This window comes from Arachis ipaensis, chromosome B02 (genome assembly GCF_000816755.2).
Source record: "Arachis ipaensis cultivar K30076 chromosome B02, Araip1.1, whole genome shotgun sequence".
Taxonomy (NCBI): domain Eukaryota; kingdom Viridiplantae; phylum Streptophyta; class Magnoliopsida; order Fabales; family Fabaceae; genus Arachis; species Arachis ipaensis.
Genome location: NC_029786.2, coordinates 97,684,710 through 97,695,113, shown reverse-complemented (window position 1 = coordinate 97,695,113; position 10,404 = coordinate 97,684,710).

The window sequence follows — 10,404 nt, the reverse complement described above, 5'->3', positions numbered from 1 at the left end:
AATATTTTTAATTTTTTATAAATATTAAAAATAAAAATACTTTATATTTAAAAAGATAGGCATGAATGTACCACTTAAATTAAATCAATGTCTTAACTACACAAGAAGTTAAACTTGGTTTATGGTGTATCATGATGGAAAAAGTGAGCAATGAACGTCTTTTCATGAAATTGAGATCTTCAATGTCATTGGAAGCATGGTAGTATGGTACATTCTTATTTATAGCACGGTTAAAGAGAGATGAATGTTTAAGGATACGGACAAAATTTATTTATTTTATTGTATAAATAAAATTCATCTTTCGTTGTATATATTTAGTATTTATTATTTTCTCTCTCTCTCTCCCCCTTTTTTTTTATTTTATTAAAATTTTTGAAATAAATAAATAAAATTATTTCATAAAATACAAAAAATTTACTCCATAAAATATTCAAAAAGTGTATCATATGATTCATATTAATTTTCATTGTTCGATTATGAATTTGAATCATCTAAATTTTAGATTTTCACTTTAGAGGATAAAGTGAGATATCTCATTATTAAATATTTTCTCTTTCATATTTTTTTTATCACATCTATAAAATAAATAGTAATAGATCATATTTTATCCTCTAAAATAAATTTTAAAATTTAAAAAATTCAAATCTTTCGATTATATTCTATGATCTGATCTACTACCGAGGACCTAGAATCAAGTGTATTCCAATTATGCTTGCCAGGAAGATAATAATAGAGTAATAAATATATCTAATTCTTTTTTTTAATTTAGATTTAATTTATCTTTTTCATTTATAAGTGTCATATTATTTTTTCTTTAAATGAAATATTTTTTCTATAAAAAAAAATAACACTCTTTATGTTAGCAACATCAGAGAGAAAACATGTTATGTAAAAAAAAAAAGAAAAAAAAATCAAATTTCATTTTTAGATTAATACATTAATAATGTGTTTCATGACTACATACACATACACACACAATGTAAACATAATATTATTATTTAGATCTCTTAGCACTAAATATTTTTTAATGACTATTTATATTTACGACAATAAGCAATTTTGATTCTTCTTTGAAGAAGACAATTTTTATTTTATAAAATTATGAATTTAATAGTTTTTCAAAAGAGTTATTTATTATTATTCTTTGTAATTTTTGTGGTTCAAATTAAGATAACATATTCGTAGTCGAATATAATAACTATCACTTTTAGCTGAATGTAAACAACTCGATTAATGAAAAGCAATTGAGAGGAAGTTATTATTCTTTGTAATTTTATAATCAAATAAGCAACCTACCTCGAACATGATCATTGAATTACTTTAATTTCCCAAGTTATGATGTTACTTGTCTTCCTTTAATTGGAGGTAAAAGTATTAATTGTCCCATTAACCCTTTAAAGGACAAGGTAAAAAACATCCAATCCATTTCCAAATCCTTGTTGGGTCCTACAAATCAATAAAAATATAAAAGAATATATGAAAAAAAAAAAGTCTCTCTCTTCCCTCTCTTTCTTCTTGCAAACAACAAAAGAAAGTTAAAGCAGCTAGTTGACTCAAATTAGAACACTTTGGACTATATATGAACATGACTCAAAAAATCAGGTATGTTCTTCAAATTTATTAAATGATCTAAAAGTTTAAGGGTACATATAAAGTACCCCAATATGAAAAAACAGTGAGAAATGGGCACCATTCCTTTGCAATAATAATTGAGACTTATGATTTCATTGTCTCCTACAAAAATAAAAAATCAATTAGTAATTCAGTATATCAACTTAACAAGTACAAAACTTAGGGAACCGACACACATAAAATCAAATTACTTATTATAAATCAATTGATGTAACAAAAGAACAAAATTGATGAAGATATGGAGGGGCATGAATCTGATTGTTAGATGGGTTATCAGGATTTTTGTGGCCACAAAATTAATGATAGCAGGCTTTAGTCCCATCCAATATCTATAAGTTTGTCCAATGAGACACAATCTTCAATCACTCAGAGGAAACAATAGGGTTAATTGGAAGTATCTTACTGAAGCTTCCTAGTACCTGCTCAGCCTTATTGTTTTGTATTTGGAATATGATGGTAAATTACTACAAAATGTACTAAAGTAATATTCAGGCCCTTATAAAAATAAATTTAAAATTAAAAAACTATCCAAATTCTAAAAAATAAGTATAACCATGATTAAATATGAAAAATATATTCTATTCCAAAAATTATATTTCGAAGGTTTTTTTTTTTCTAGTATTTCACTTGAGTTTTGGTAACTTCGACAGGTGTCAAATCAAGTTTGTATCAAGATTTCAGTTTGAAGAGCAGATACGACTCTTTTGAAAAAAGTAGGTTTGACCTGAAAATTTCTTAGTTTTTGTGTCAAAACAAACTGCATTAAAATACTAGTGGCAAATTATAGCAAATAAAAGGAAGTACGTAAAATAAATGAAAGCTTTAAGTAAATGAAAAAGTAAAATTGAAATTGAAAGAAATAAAAATAAAAATGAAATACTTAAACCAAAGAAATGAAAAGAAATGAAAAAAGGAAAAGAAAACAAAGAAAAATAAAATAAAAGTGAATTTCAGACACTCCCATGCACTTGTACTCTATGATCTTCTGTTGCGTTGCTGGAACTGGAAATTTTTGCAGAGTTTTGTGTGATGGTCTAGTATTTTCAATTGAAGTCCCAGAACTCTTCTGAATTTCTCCTATTTATAGACCATGAAGATAAACTTGCCATGGAGAATCTGGCCCATGGTCTTACTTCCTCCTTTTTCTCAGATCATGACCTTGTCTTGACCACGAAGAACCTTGACCCCCAAGTTTTGACACCCACGTCTTTCTTGGTCTTCAAGTCCCATGTTTTCTTCAGCTTGCTCCACAAATTTCACACCCATGTTCTCCACTCAACTTGAAGGTCGAGGAACAAGTTTTGATATTCAAGGAAAGATAATAACTGCTTTTCGACTTCGACGTTCCTGCACTATCTTTCTTTGACTTTGGCTTGCCCATCTCAACTTCTGTAGTCGAAACACTGCTTGTCGAAACAATTGGCAGTCAAAACGCCCTCTTGTCGAGGAAATCCACTTTTAGTATAGACAAATTGCCCCTTTAAAACTTGTTGTCTTGTTCAAAAATACAAGTTTTAATACTCCTCATGCCAGGTACATGCAACCTTTCCAAATTCTCAGAATTTGAAAGGACAATTACGCATAATTTAAAATGGTGTGCGCTTTTCTAGGAATACATAACGTTTCCTAGGCTTTATTGAGGTGTTCTTTGAATAGAGCACTCCTTACTCCATCATTACTTTTGATTTCTTTTTTAGTTACTCGCCAGACAACCATCACCAAAGTCGTTGCTGACCCACAACTAGTTGAGAAAAACTAGGATATTGATGAGGACGGAGCCCCTAAGAAAATAACTAAGCAAGAGGGAGGTCGAGGAAGAGGATGGTTGAGTGGTGCAACCCTTACCTCAAAAAAGCGTGATCCTATTGTTATTTTGATGGAAGCTAGACCACCAAAGAATCAGAAAAGTTCGACCTACAACCTCCTTAAAAGTATATACTTAATGATGTCTATCGCAACTGTTTTCACCTTGTACTTGTAATATTTTATTTTTTCTAATATATTGCAGTCGAAGCAATCCCGGAAAGGTACTTGCTGATATCGACAATCCTTCTGATTGAGAAGTGGATCAGCCAATTCATGTTGAAACAAAACTCCTTCAGTCTATTCATACTACTCAGACTGTTAGTCCATCTACTCCTGTTCCAATTCCGACTCAGAACCCATCATTGACAAAACATCTCATCCTTTGACATCTTTTCCTCTGGTACTTCTTTATCTTTTCTATGTCAAGTTTCTTTTGACTGTCACATGGTCTTTATATTTTTGTCCTTTTCAGATTCACTATATGCCTCTTCCTAGTGATATTAAAACTCACTAAGAATCTAGGCCTGCATATGGATTAGGATCAATTGCTGTAACTATCACTATTATTCCTGAATCTTCGACACAGAAATTTGTCGAACCGTCGACACAAAAATTCGTCGACGAAGACACAAAACCACCTTTTAATGTTCCTTCTCCAGAAGCTGGAGATTTGGATTTTAATGACATTGACTTTGACTTGGAACATATTCTATCTGAAGCTCGACAAGTTTATTCCTCTAAAGGAACTATGTGATTATCTTCTGGTCCAGAGTTGAGCATTGTTATCCCTCAAGCTGAGAAGTCGACTCAGGCAACGTCGACCAGAGAATAAGAGATCATAGAAGAAGCTACCTCTCCTGTGCCTATGGGTCCAGATTCTCAAGTTGCCGACAGGATCAACATTGTCCTTGATTACTTAAATCACTCTCTTGAGGATATCAACGATAATGCTGACCTAAAGGCTCGACTTACCGATGCGCTTGCTTTTCTCAATCAATGTATTTCATCCAACATACATTCAGCTGTTAGCTCATTTATTGAAGATGTTTACTCCCATCTTTCCAAAGTTCAAGATGCTGACCAAGAACTAAACAAGTCACTTGAGGTTTTAGCTGACTATGATACACAACTAAAAAAATATAAAACGGCTAAGTCTCAAGTCACTAAAATTTTGTCGGAGGGTCAAGCAAAGGAACGACAAATAGTGTCAAAAATTACAGCCTTAAAGAGAGAGTTGGCTGAACTAAAATCTGGAAAAAAAAAAACAAAGTAGCGTCCACCAATGCCATTCTCTCCCTTTGACTGCAAATGATTGAAAAGGCTTATGCTTCAAAATTTTCAAGTCGAGGTGCTTTAGTAGAAGCAGTCACTCGAGCCACTAATGCCACAAATGAAGCAGCGCAAGAGTCCTTAAACTTAGATCGACGTCAAGAGGATCAGAAACTTATGTTTAGGAGTTTATTCTAACTCTCTTTTGCACTTATTTTATTTAGTATTCTTGACTAACTTTATTTTACTAACAATGATATTTTTTGAGGTATTTACCATTACATACATGGTTTGACTACTATTCACATCTCTTATTCCATAGGCATTGCCATCGAAAACTTTTTCTATTTCAAAAGGTCATTCCCATAAAGGAGACTATTTGCCTTTAACTTGTTCAGTCAGAAGTACTAATTTCAATACTAAGCCATCAACTACAATTTTTTTACTTTTCACTTTTCGATTGTATGACTTAGATATCATCTCTTTTTGTTTTATCATTCTGTCTAGCGCCAAGAGTCGAACTTGGTCTAACTCATCTAATTCATTAATCATACTCGACCAATATTGTTCGAATGGCAGGTCACTCTGCCTCGCCACCCTTATGTTTTGCAAATTTATTTCAAGTGGCAAGACAACCTTATGGCCATACACTAATATAATTCATAAGGTGTCGATCTAATAGATTCTCTTGGAGAACATTTGTAAGCCCATAACACATGACTTAGTGTAGTGTGCCAATTTCGAGCACTACAAGAAAAATACCCATTCAAGTACACTTGAAAAGTGTAGCCAAAAGAAAAAAAATGATACCTTAGGATAAGGCTACGCTTTTCGGGCTACGGAGACGCTTTCGTAGGGGATGCCTATTCTGCCGTTGCCTATTCTCAAAGGCAACGCTTTTCTACACCAAGGGCTACGCTTTTGACGTTTGAGAATATGGTGCGCTTTTCAAGTGATGCTGTCCAGGACCAAAGGCTACGCTTTTCAGCTTCCATTTTTACCAGAATAGGCTATGCTTTTCAGCGCTACTGCATCACCTGTAAAGCGTAGCCACATTGTATACCATGGCTATAATTTATAAGTGTATCCTTAGGTCCTTCTTTTTTTTTGTATACTTGTACAAGATGTCTCTGGTACGAGTTGAGAGATGGATTGAGAACTTGCGGGTTGAGGCGGATGCCGGATCGCTTGACTGGAGCAATGGGGGGAGGTACCTGCAAAAACACTCCGATGCTCAAGTCAGAATGGATCTGAGAGGTATAAGGTGTGTGGAATGAATGAATACCTGGGGGGATTTGGGTCCTCTTATTTATAGGTAGTGGTAGCTATATTATCTTATCTTATCTGAATGAGATAAGATAGGCGTTTGAATTTGAAAGTTGGTTGGGGGCTCTAGTAGGGCCGGTTCCTGGCCTTCTAGAGGGTTTAGATGGTTCGGACCCGGGTGGCCGGGTTTCGGTTTATCCCGGGTCAGGCATCCGTGGGCCGGATCCGTAACAGTTGCCCCCGCAGTGGGAGAGCGAGCGAGGTCGGTCTGTCACTGGGAGATATGGTTTCGACCGTGAGCGAGGTCGGTTTGTCGCTGAGATATATGACCGTGAGCGAGGTCAGTTTGTTGCTGAGATGTGGTCTTGGCTTGGGGGCCTTTTAGTTCCTCTCGGGTAGTCGTTTTGATTCTTTTTGTCTTTTTAAGGGGAAGTCGGTGCCCCGGCCTCGGTCTTTATGGTCATGCCGAAGATTCGCCTGGCCGTTTTGGTCTGACGCGACTCTTCTATGTCCAATGCGCCTGTTGCGTTTTTCGAGGCATACTTTGTTGGTTTCTTTCTCCAAGGGGGCATTTATTGTGAGGGGACGTTTTTAGGTGTCTTTCCTTTATTGCCCCTATGCGCCTTTTTATTATTCAGGGCTATTTGCGTCTTTCTGCCCTTTTTTTTGAAACCGTTTTGGCTTTCCTTCTTACTCCCCTCGTCCATTTCATTTTCTTTTCGTTCTCTCTTCTGAAAAAATCTCCTTCTCTCTGTGGCATTTCTGACGTTTCTTTGGGGTTGAGTTTCTGCTTCCCAGCTTCGGTGTTTTCCAGGCTTGTTTTCTGCGTCATCAGGTTGGTATTTCTCTGTTCCTTCTTGCTTTCATTATTTTGTGGAGCTTTGTTGTTTTGTATTTGCCATGCATTGCTTTGCCGTTTGCTTTTTGTACTGCTTTTTGTGTTTTTGGGTGGTGGTATTCGTATTTTAAAGGGGCTGAGCACCGCTGTGTTGGGTTGGTAGTGGACAGTAGGTTTTTGGTTGTCTTCCTTGCTTCTGCGTAGGGTTAGTAGGCTGATGGTGGTGCTCCTCCCTGTTTTAGGTATGCATCGGCGGAGGAGTGAGGGTGTGGGTACTCCGATAGCCCCCTCCAGGGGGCATCCCCGCTCGCTATACCTGGGTGACTAGTGATGTGTGGGGCGTTCCATCGCGGATGACGGAGGCCGATCTCCAACGGCTCCGTGATCAGGGGGCGATTTGTGGTGGCGGTGATGCGGAGCGGCAGTACGAGCTTGCCCTCCCAGACGTTGATGAGCGTGTTTGTTATCTGAACTTTGATTTGCCCACTGTGCCGGATTGGATGTGGGTTTATGAATCGATGTTTACTCGGCTCGGTGTGCGACTTCCTTTTTCGCCGTTTGTTCAGGATCTGCTGAGTCGGTGTTTCGTGGCGCCGTCTCAGCTTCACCCGAATAGTTGGGCGGACGTTCGGTCTTTTGAGCTTGTGTGTCAGTATCTCGATCTTCCGGTTTCTGTTTCTGTCTTCCTTTTTCTTTTCTTATGTACTCTTCCAACTAAAGAGGGGAAGCATAAGAAAGGGTATATGTCGTTCTGGGCTCAGCCTCATCGCCGCATATTTGGTTTGTTTGAAGATTCCTTTCATGGTTTTAAGAGAGAGTATTTTAAAGTGCGCCCTGTCCAAGGGCATCGTCCCTTTTGGTTGACGTTAGAGGGCGAGCACCGGTTTCTGACCTATTGGAATTTTCGTGCTGGGCCGTCGGTTTTGACTAAGGTTACCTATGATGGTTTGTCTCCAGAGGATAAGGATATTGCTAGTGTCCTTTGGCATTTATTCGGGGAGCGCCCGTTAAATCCTCGAGACGTTATGGGGGATCCTGTGGCCTGCTGGGCGTATATTGGTGTGTGGCTGCCGATTTCTCTTGTTTTTATGTTTGTTTTCCGGTTTTGTAACTTTGAGTTTTTCTTTGATTTTTTAGTTGAGATGACCGGTGGCTTGACTTCTTTGGCACGGCTGAAGGCAGCGATGGACCTAGAGGAGGGGTCGTCGGCATCTCCAGCTAGAGGTGTTCAAAATCGATCCAATCCGAACAAAACCGATCAACCGAGCCAAAAAAATCGATAACCGAACAAACCGAAAACCGAAAAAATCGAAAAAATGATATTTTACAATTTTTTTACGGTTCGATTTGGTTTTCGGTTTTGATTTGAAAAGCTCTAACCAAACCGAACCGAACCGGTTTACTAAAAAACCCTATATAAAAACCAAACCCCAACCCCTTCCAGTAAGATACAGCACAGCCGCCAAACGCTAACTCTCTCCTCTCCCCACTCTCTCCTCTCTTTCTCCACACCGTAGAAAATTTCAAATCCCACCCTCACACGCTGTCGTCCTATAAGCCCCTGACGTCGCCGGACAGCACCTTCGCGGTGGCCTTCCTCATCGCGCTTCCCTCTTCTTGGCGCGCCCTTTCTCTCCTTCCCTTCCTCATCGCGATTCCCTCTCCTCGGCGCCGCCCTTCCTCTACGCACAGCAGCTGCCGTCTCCTCCATGCACAGCAACCACTGTCTCCTCCCATCGTCTTCCTCCTGTTGTCCTCCTCGCGTCGTCCTCCACGCCGTCGTTTTCAAGAATGGTTCGTAGCGCCTTCTCTGCAGTTCGTAGCGTCTACGTCTTCATAGAGTTTGCTGGCGCTTCGCATCTCTGATTTGCAGTTCTAAATTTGTTGGATTTGACTATTTGTTGTTTTGTTTTTGGGTTCTGATCTGATACTTGTATACGTTCTGATTACTGATTATTTGTTCTTGGTTGTGAGTTTTGCTTAGGGTTTTGGATCTGATTACTTCTTTATTTTGATTGTATGTTTTGTTTTGAGTTTTGTTAGGATTTTGGATCTGATTACTTCTTCTTTAGTTGTGATTACTGATTATCTGTTATTTTGGTTTTTTATTATTTGTTCTTGATTTGAGTTCTGCTCTGGTATTTGATTTTAGTATGCTAGGTAAGGATAGAAGTTTAGAACGGGATATTTTTCTGAATTATTTGAAAAATCGAAAAACTGAACCGAACCAAACCGATTTCAATTGGTTTGGTTTGGTTTGGTTTGGTTGGTGTTGATAAATAAACTGAACCAAACCGAACTGAAAAATAAATATAAAATTGGATCGGATGACTTTTTCTCAAATAACCGAACCAAACCGCACCGCGAACACCACTATCTCCAGCTACCCCTGTCTTTAATCCTGCTGCGGATTCTCGAGCTGTTTCTCAGGAGGTGATTTCATCTGGGGTTAGTGTTGGAGCTCGGGCTTCTCCTGGCCCCGTGAACTCACCTGAGGAGGAAGTCATTGTGGTTACGGCTGCCGAGGCCTCCCGGAAGAGGAAGAGGCCTGAGGAGCCTAGCAGCGAGAACTTGGAGGAGGAGGGTATTGTTCCTACTGTGATGGACCATCGTTTTGATGCTTCAGGGTTCATAGATCAGTATTTGATGCCTGGCACTGAGCCATTTTTTGATGACTGCGATGTCACTTTTCAAGCTAAGTCGGTGTATCGCGTCCTCCTTCGATCTGCTGTTATTGTCCGGAAGGCTGAGCCCGTGATGGCTCAGGTCAGTTTGTTCGACAAGAAGCTCCGTCTCTCCCAAGCTGATGCGGCTAAGTTGAAAGAGCACCTTGAGGCTGCCGAGGTAGCGAGAGAGAAGGCGGCGAAGTCTTCCGAGGAAGCTGGGGCAGAGATCCTCCGTCTTTCCGAGGTTGAGACTTCTCTTCTCTCTCAGCTAGGTGTGGAGCGGCAGCGGGCTTCCGATGCGGGTTCTCAGGCAGCCGTGCTCCTTGGCGAGGTGGAGGACTTGAAGGCTGAAGTTGCTGCTCTGAAGAAGGAGAAGGCGGAGTTGTTGGCTGATGCGAAGGGTGTGATCGTGGCTACCGAGGAAACGATGAGAGCTCAGGCTTCGGTGTTGGCTCCAGGTGTGGACGTGTCTGTGATGGGGGCTTTCAAGACCGTCCGTGATGGTCAGATCGTTGACCTCGAGTAGTTTTTATTACATCTTGTTATTTCAGTTAGTTTGAACTTGGTTTTATTTTGGATGTTTGGTTGGCCCTGTGGCCGTGTATTTGGTATGTTTTGAACTTTTGTTTATGCCATTGTGGCCGCTTATAACTCACTTTTTCTTTGATGACTCGCTTTTTCTTTGATGACTCGTGTGGCCATTTAGGCTTTTATGTTTTTCGAGCCGTTTGCATTTTTTTCAAGCCGTTCCATGTTTAAGCCATCGTGACTTAGGACCTTTGGTAGACCGTCAACGTTTGTGGATATCCGTTTGTTCGGCCCCAAGGGTGATCAGTTCTCGGTGTTGTGGCCGTGTTTCTATTCCTCTTGGGGAGGTAAAAAAGTGGGAAAGGTAAAATAAAATAGAATTTTATTGGGCCTCGTTAA